General features: G+C 38.9%; 1 long non-coding RNA gene across 1 annotated transcript; it reads right to left on the bottom strand.

The window, feature by feature from the left end:
* On the bottom strand, positions 1–1,829 carry LOC108378048 (uncharacterized). The gene is made up of 2 exons (XR_001849382.1): positions 1,702–1,829; positions 1–314 (listed from the first exon to the last, which is right to left on the bottom strand). It is a non-coding gene; the product is annotated as an uncharacterized LOC108378048 (long non-coding RNA).
* Between the last annotated feature and the right edge of the window lie 7,245 nt (positions 1,830–9,074).

Below are 9,074 nucleotides of genomic sequence, written 5' to 3'. Positions count from 1 at the left end.
TCATTTATTTTTACTTAACGTACCTTTGTCAGTGCGCGCGCTGATGTATTTTTAGCCAGAATTTTCAGTCGATTTTCTTCTCGTTCGCTCGCTTAGTCTATGCATTGCGTAGATCTTTAAAAGCGCAGCGCATCTGCTCACTTGCTGACGTCTTCGCAACCATTGCACCTCGATTGCCCCTTGAAGATGTTCGTTGCTCTGCACTCCCATTGTTTCCATCTTCTGCTCCGGCTCGGTTTGCCTTTAATGAATGACGTTGACAGGCGGCGCGCCACAATTGCAATGAAAGTTTTGGTTGCGGCTTCAAATTTTCGCTGAAATTAAAAGAAAAAAACTGAATAAGTTATACACTGCCGGCAAAAAGTATTGGCACAAAAAATTTTTCACAATATATGCGTACATTTTTTTTTCTAATATATTTTCGCCAATTTTTATAAAAATATACAACAAAAAACATAAAAATATATTTCCTACACTTTGCAAAACTCCCAAAAATTCAGCAAATTTTAATGTAATTTTTCAACTTTTTAATCAAAAGTTTTAGAATTTTTTCGAGTATCCAGTTTTGCAGTCCATTAAATTCTAGTAAAAAAAACTGCAAGTTCGGAGTTAGTCTAAAAATCGCAGTGATTTTTGAGAATTTTTTTGTTGAAGGTGTTTTGCATTTGTTCCATATAAAGTATTTTCGATTTTTTTTTTATGGAAGAGACGCGAGAAAAATTGTTGCCAAAAATCAACGGTCATTCCTAGCTACTTAAAAGTTGTACATTATTATAATTAAATTTATTGAGCTACAAACCTGCATACTCAAAAAAAAATTCGGACTAAAAAGTTGAAAATTTGTAAGAAAATTTGCTGAATTGCTGAAGTTTAGGAATGATATTTTAATGTTTTTTGTTGTAGAATGAACCATATTTTTATCAAAAATTGGCGGAAAAATATTAGAGAAAAATTTTTTGCATATATGTATTGCGAAAAATTTGGTGTGCCAATGCTTTTTGCCGGCAGTGTATGTATTATTTTCTTTAATGCCACTTACTTACATCTTTCTTATGCATTTGGTATGCGCATACATATCATATTTTTTTCTTACTTTGTTGCAAATTTATTTTTGTAATTTTCGCTATTAATGCAGCGCAACCAACCAGCCAACCAATGTGGCGTGCAACAACAGCAGCGAGCATGACGTCAACTGCAATATATGTATAAATAAATATTTTTGCAATAAGTCTATGCAATTTTTCGAAATTGACGTTGCCAATGCAAATATTTTGCAACATCACCGCGCTAACTGCCGTTATGTGGTGGTTTACATTTAGCGCCTTTGGCGCGTCCGTATTTTTGTGTTTTTTTTTTTTTGGTCAACACATTTTTCAAAAATTTACTGTCGAGACTCTTCAATTATTTTCGTTGCATTTAATCTTTCAGCAAAAAATTTTGGCGCGCTACAAAAATTTTATTCGAATTTGGTTGTTTGTGGCTCCATAGCCTTTGCTGGGCATGAAATCAGAATGAGTGACATTAATTATCATATTTTCCTATATTTTCGCAATTAAAAGAGACAAACACATTTGTGGCACATTAAGTACAAATAAAGACTATCTTTAGCACTTTTTGGGTTTGAACGCATACACACAAACATACTTTAGAAAAATATTGACGTAAAAGCTTTCACAGAGAAACTAAAAACCAATAATGTACCTTTATACTTCGTCTTCACCGTCACAGCATTTCCGTTGCCCCTGTGGCCGCGCCAGCACTCAATTTCGTATTTCACGTCATTCATCTGTCCATTGCCGTCGCTGACGTGCGCTGTCACACCGACTCGACTGCCCATTACCCAGCCTATCGCTTGAACACTGGCATTAAATGTATGACTGTCGGCATTAGGTTGTTTATACATCATGCCCGTCGTTGTGCAGCGGTGTTGGTGGTGGTGGTGGTAAGGGTCCACACTGATGACTTGCAGCTGCCTTTTCGGCCAGTCGCTATTTTAAATTTTAATTATTTGGCAATTTTTGCTTCCACATTTTAAGGCATATGACAGCTGTAGATTTGTCATTTTGGCGCGCTTTGCCGTAGACGCTTTGTCATAAAAATATGCGCTAGTTTTAGAAATAATTATTTTCTTTAGTTTTTGTATAGATACACTTTTTCAATAATGAAAAATTAATGAGTTTAGCCTTCGTTGGTTGGAATATATTGTAATTTTAACTAAATATATTTTCTGCGCTAATTACAAGATGATTGCTTGCGCATTTATGTACACTCACGGCAAAATTTATTGGCACAGAGAATTTTCACAATAAATTTAACAATTTTTATTGTAAAAACATAAATATATAATTTCTAAATTTTGTGCAAACCTCAGGAAAACTTAATCAAGTTTCATGCAAATTTTAAATTTTGCATGCAAGAAAATCCGCAAAAAAATCTTAAAATTAAAGGTGAGTCCTAGCTACTTCGAATTTGCACTTTGCTACACTAAAATTTAAAGGGCTACATACTCTAAAAAATCGTAAAAATCTGTTTGAAAATTTTAAATTTGCATTAAACTATACTAAATTTTCCTGAGTTTTGCACAATGTTTAGAAATCATATTTTTATGTTTTTGGTTGTAGTATGAACCATATTTTTATGAAAACTTAGCGGAAAAATCTAAAATAAAAATTGTTGTATACATGTTGTATAATGAAATTAAATAACTAGCTGTGCCTATACTTTTTGTCGTAAGTGTATATAAAACTCTGCTCTACGATGAACAAACTTTAGCAGCTTTGTGCTAATAGAATCACAAATTGGCGCATCGATCGTTTTCTTACGCTGAAGCACGCTAAAAATCTTGAAATACGTATATCTTTCGAGCCATAGCACCTGCGCCTTTCAATTCCGACAAAGTTCTGTAAGTAAAGAGCCCAAGTTTGATCCCCTTCAACAGTCAGTGGCCATGCGATGAGTGTAGTCGTACCTCGACCATGAAAACACTTCTAAAAAAAAACACATTTGTTATGCGGTCTTCGTTANGCTTTCAATTCCGACAAAGTTCTGTAAGTAAAGGGCCCAAGTTTGATCACCTTCAACAGTCAGTGGCCATGCGATGAGTGTAGTCGTACCTCGTCCATGAAAACACTTCTAAAAAAAAACACATTTGTTATGCGGTCTTCGTTAAACTGTAGGTCCTTTTAACAAAAATATGAAATATTTGATCCCGTTTTTTCGAAGGTCTGAAAATTTGTACCTCTTCAATTATCGTCTAAAGCAGTGATCTGCAAGCTCACTGAGGGCTCTCTTAGTATATGTGGGTATACAAATCAGTTATCTCCAGACTATGAAAGAGCGACAGCTGCGCAGTGCCCTCAACGCTTACATTCTCATCCATTGTATTGATTGGGTTGGTGATTTTGCCGACCATTGGTCGAAAGACTAGATCGCATAGTTGGAGTACCGTAAATTTCCAAGCAAGCTCTTTATACCAGCGACGGGCAGAGAGAGCTTTTACTCTGATCACGACTATACAAAGTATATAGCAAGCTTTGCTTTGAATGATAGAATAATGATATAATATTTCTCTCAATTGTGCTTTATACCTCTCTGTCTCTCACACACTTCGTTTTTTCTCAGCTTATGCTCAGCAGTCGAGCAAATATTTGGAGTTGATAGCATTAGCGTGCGCCTAAATGTATACAAGTACTTCTCATATGACTAATGCAGAGAGAGGTATCTTCATATCATCCGATCACTAGCTTGAAAAACTTTTTTGAACTCAGTTCTCTTCCGTTGAAAAAATATCTGATTTCTGTAAGACGAAAATTGAGTTGCCTCTGGCTAGCATCTCGAGTGTATAATTGGAGAAAAGCGAGGAAAACAAAATTCAAGCTTTGTCTATGAATGTAAGTTCAAGCTGAACTCGGTTGCAGCCACGGGTCTCGTCAGTGTCTTATTGGATAGGAGCCATTTACTAAATAGCCAAGTATGGCAGAAATCGTCGGGTAGCTCAGAGGTCTTCCAAATGGAACTCGAATTTCAAAACTATTTGCAACACATTCAAGAGTTTTTTTTTTTTAAGATCAGGCAGTGTAGTATTGAAATTTTTAATCAAGCGGAAAAGAAGAGATTTGTGAACCCTGGTAATGAGGCGCAATCCTTATCTTAGGTAGGCACTCACGAAATGTGAGTACTTGAAAAACTGATTACGGTTTTCAGTCTATGTCAGTCCTAATCTCATCCGGCATAAGTAGCACGAATGGCTTCATTCCTTTATATACTTGTATACCATCACCAGCTTGACATAACAATCCTGGTGGTGCAGCGACTGGTGGTGACGAACTGACTGCTGACTCTGGTCAGAGATACCTTAAAGCCACTGCGATATCTTACCTCCACGTAAGTGCAGACAGAGTGCTCAGAAATCTGTTTCATAGTTCGATGAGAAGGTTTTTTTTGCTATTTATAAAATCATTTCGCATAGTAGTACACAACTTAATGCGTTTGAATGACTACTTAGATTATCTAGAATTTCGTATTTAAATTCTTATGTTTGCGAGCAACTTTTCATGGCTCTTTATCTTTCATTTCATTCCATTTTGCTACAACACCTTTCTCAGCTATCACACACTCCTTTGTTGACAAACATGTGCAAAAACTTGAAAGTTGAGTAGGTACACAAACAAATCAAAGTGAAGCAACATTCAAAAAAATAACAAAAAATAAAAAATCCACAGTAACTCTGCTGCCCATTCAAGGTCATCATCATTGCTGCCATTTATTTACAAACATCCTCCCTCCGCTCTAAACCAGCTTTTGCACTACAGCAGCTCGCTTAACCCTCCCTGCTTGCTTGCTTGCCACCGCACAAGCCTCAGCTTCAACTGCTAAAACGTGCCACAATTGCGATTTTGTTCAATGCTATTTATTTTACTATATTTTTTTGTCAATTTCATTGATGCCATAGCTCCTTCAAGGCGATTGTACGTGTGTGTGTGTGTTTGTGTGAGTGGACTCCTCACCCTCCATTCGCCACCCGGCAGTCAGCTCGTCCCTTTTGCTTTTAACAGCTTGTCTAAGTGCCCTATTTTGANTTCAAGGCGATTGTGTGTGTGTGTGTTTGTGTGAGTGGACTCCTCACCCTCCATTCGCCACCCGGCAGTCAGCTCGTCCCTTTTGCTTTTAACAGCTTGTCTAAGTGCCCTATTTTGATTCATTCACACNAGCTCGCTTAACCCTCCCTGCTTGCTTGCTTGCCACCGCACAAGCCTCAGCTTCAACTGCTAAAACGTGCCACAATTGCGATTTTGTTCAATGCTATTTATTTTACTATATTTTTTTGTCAATTTCATTGATGCCATAGCTCCTTCAAGGCGATTGTACGTGTGTGTGTGTGTTTGTGTGAGTGGACTCCTCACCCTCCATTCGCCACCCGGCAGTCAGCTCGTCCCTTTTGCTTTTAACAGCTTGTCTAAGTGCCCTATTTTGATTCATTCACACGAAAAATCCGCACAAACCGCAAAAAGTCACGTACCTCCTTGTAACACTCGTACATATACATATATGTATATGTAGTGTAACTGAATGGTAAATGGTTACCGATCTGTTCGATCTATTGAAATTACTTACTCGGTGCAATGGCTGCTGGAGTTACTTGCTATTTCAAGTTTGCTTGCGTGTGTGTGCAANACTATTTACAAACATCCTCCCTCCGCTCTAAACCAGCTTTTGCACTACAGCAGCTCGCTTAACCCTCCCTGCTTGCTTGCTTGCCACCGCACAAGCCTCAGCTTCAACTGCTAAAACGTGCCACAATTGCGATTTTGTTCAATGCTATTTATTTTACTATATTTTTTTGTCAATTTCATTGATGCCATAGCTCCTTCAAGGCGATTGTACGTGTGTGTGTGTGTTTGTGTGAGTGGACTCCTCACCCTCCATTCGCCACCCGGCAGTCAGCTCGTCCCTTTTGCTTTTAACAGCTTGTCTAAGTGCCCTATTTTGATTCATTCACACGAAAAATCCGCACAAACCGCAAAAAGTCACGTACCTCCTTGTAATACTCGTACATATACATATGTATATGTAGTGTAACTGAATGGTAAATGGTGACCGATCTGTTCGATCTATTGAAATTACTTACTCGGTGCAATGGCTGCTGGAGTTACTTGCTATTTCAAGTTTGCTTGCGTGTGTGTGCAAGAAAATCACAAATCAATATGAACACACACACCGACACACAGATAAGCGTGCATAAGTGCAAATAAAAGCTAGTATGTGAGCTTGTTCCTTATCTCCCCTTTGAGGATTTCTTCATTACTTTTTACCTTTGCTTACACTTCCAAATGCTGCCTGCCTTCCAGTACCTTCATTCAACTATCGGTATATGTACTCGTTCTGTTCCTCTGTTGTTGCTCTGTATTAACAACCGCTTTGTTTGGTTGGTTGCTTGCTTGTTTCTCTGCTTGAAACGCCTCAATAGCGTGAAGCCCCTATTCTGCTTTCTTAACTACGATTACTACAAACATCTAGCATGTACAAGCAGCTTAAGTATATTTAGTGCGTAAGCGTTTGCAATACATTGGCTGTGTTGTATGTGCCGCCACACATTTCCGCGAAGCCTTCTAAGTGCCNTGAACACACACACCGACACACAGATAAGCGTGCATAAGTGCAAATAAAAGCTAGTATGTGAGCTTGTTCCTTATCTCCCCTTTGAGGATTTCTTCATTACTTTTTACCTTTGCTTACACTTCCAAATGCTGCCTGCCTTCCAGTACCTTCATTCAACTATCGGTATATGTACTCGTTCTGTTCCTCTGTTGTTGCTCTGTATTAACAACCGCTTTGTTTGGTTGGTTGCTTGCTTGTTTCTCTGCTTGAAACGCCTCAATAGCGTGAAGCCCCTATTCTGCTTTCTTAACTACGATTACTACAAACATCTAGCATGTACAAGCAGCTTAAGTATATTTAGTGCGTAAGCGTTTGCAATACATTGGCTGTGTTGTATGTGCCGCCACACATTTCCGCGAAGCCTTCTAAGTGCCGCACTAAGCTTATCGGGGTTGATACCCTCTTTGCGCTGCATGGCTTCTCGGTGTCCTACTTGGGTATGTGTTGGTATTTCTGTACTCAAAACCATACTATTCCCAACCACCGCTATTTAAGACATGCAATGTTCTACTTTTTCCAATACTAATAGTATTTGCTTGAATTTTTCACACTTATGTACTTATGCCATTAACCCTACTGGCGTTCATACTCATTCATAAAAGTGTGTTTGTCGGATAGCGTGTAGGTAAAAACTATTCCACCAAATACCATTATAAGTTTACATAAGAGTTGCTATTTATGTGCTCCACCAATCAATGCTCTCGAGTTCTGGTACTTTTCAATAGTACTATATGTTATCCTATGCTCTATAAATGGTAATGTACATAAATGGAATTCAGTCCAAATCACTTAAAATATACTCAGCAAGAAATCCTAGACGTCGGCATATGAAGAATAATGTATAGGTTCCTAATGGAAGGTTAGTCAGCTGCACGATGTTCTTTTCACTTCCACTGGCCAGAAGGTCTTTTCCACTTTGCATGTTGAACTTTTCGCCCAGCGTTCGCTAAGTCGACTATAAGCCCATCTGCCCCGGAGCAAATCACAAATTGCGACAGTAACCTCTATGCCCTCCCTCTCAGGCGAGTTGAGCTCGCAGCTTCCCTGACTACCTAATCTAGCCAGTTCATCAGTCATGTGCTTATGAAATTTCCAGCAAAGTCAACATGTCCTAGTATCCAAATCAATCCAATTTTGAAGTAATTAGAGGAGATCGGGATAGAGGTCAAGCACTCTACGACCAATTTTAATCGTACCATATGACGTTTTACTTTGTATGACGGTATTTTCGCCTATGGCTCGCTAAACCGACTACAAACCAACCCATCTCTCTCGAAGTAAACAACAGGTTGCGACAGTGACTTCTATGTCACCCTGGAATACACCTCCACCAACTCTGTCGTTCAACTTCGTCCTATCCATGAAGATGTTGGTTGGACTTATGTTCCAGGTTTTCCGATTTACCATTCATGAAGTCCATGTTTTCACAGATTATCGAGTGCTTAAAGGACATATTAAAGGAATGTTAGGTTAATTTGGGCACCAGTCCAAAGTAGGACTCATTTAGACTCAGTATCTTTTGTGATACCGCATAAGATGTTTTAATTATCCCCGTTCCCCTGTAAACCACTTGGTGCTTAGCAAGAAAGTGCAAAGGCTTCTGACGTTCACCGTTTTGAGGCCATCGAGATCGTTGAAGAAATGGCTTCCTCTTCGTCTTCATCCATGCAGCTTCTGCAGTAGTCGTACCAGGTGCGCCCAGTCTAGCTGCGTTTAATCTAATCAGACAATGTTCGGTGAAAACTCCAATCACAATGCGAATATCCTGCCTCAGATTAAGTAGAGATTTGATGCGTAGGGCGTCTGTGGCTGGCTAGAGAGTTTTGGTAATGTGACAGGTCGATTGCATTCGCCATCTTTCATGGGCAACTTCTATGAATTTTTCATTCAGTATCCTTTATATCTGTAGCAGGCAATGTCAATCCATGACGCGCGAGTTCGTCTGCCTTGCAGTTTCCCTAAAAGAAACCCCCGAGCTTCTTAGTCTGTCGACCAAGCCCACAATATCTACAGTTATGACGATAGGCAAAGAGCTGGGCGTTATAGTACAGCAGCGGTCCTTTGTACGCAGTCTCCCTTATTAGCTAAACTAGACTTGAGAGACAATGACTCCATAAGTGGTTTGGTATTGATTTCATATAGCCAATAAAATAATTTTGGAGAGTTAGCGATGCCTTTCTTGGCCTTAAAACCAAAGATAAATCCATCTATACTTAAGTGAATTGTGTCAGTAAGATGATCAAGGAATTCCACAGACTCTACTTTTATAGCCAAATAATGCATTAACTTCAAATTGGACTGAGCATCCTATTACTCGGCTATTTTAGAACAAGTCTTGAGCTGACCTAGAAAAACACCCTTGATTCATTCTTCTTTCTCTTAGACAAACAAGTATAAGTATTTAACTCAACCCCGCG

This window comes from Rhagoletis zephyria, unplaced genomic scaffold, assembly GCF_001687245.7.
Source record: "Rhagoletis zephyria isolate East Lansing unplaced genomic scaffold, Rhagoletis_zephyria_1.1 Rzeph_scaffold_13235, whole genome shotgun sequence".
Lineage (NCBI taxonomy): Eukaryota > Metazoa > Arthropoda > Insecta > Diptera > Tephritidae > Rhagoletis > Rhagoletis zephyria.
Note: the sequence above shows the minus strand (reverse complement) of the source record. Positions and strands in the feature narration are given on the sequence as shown.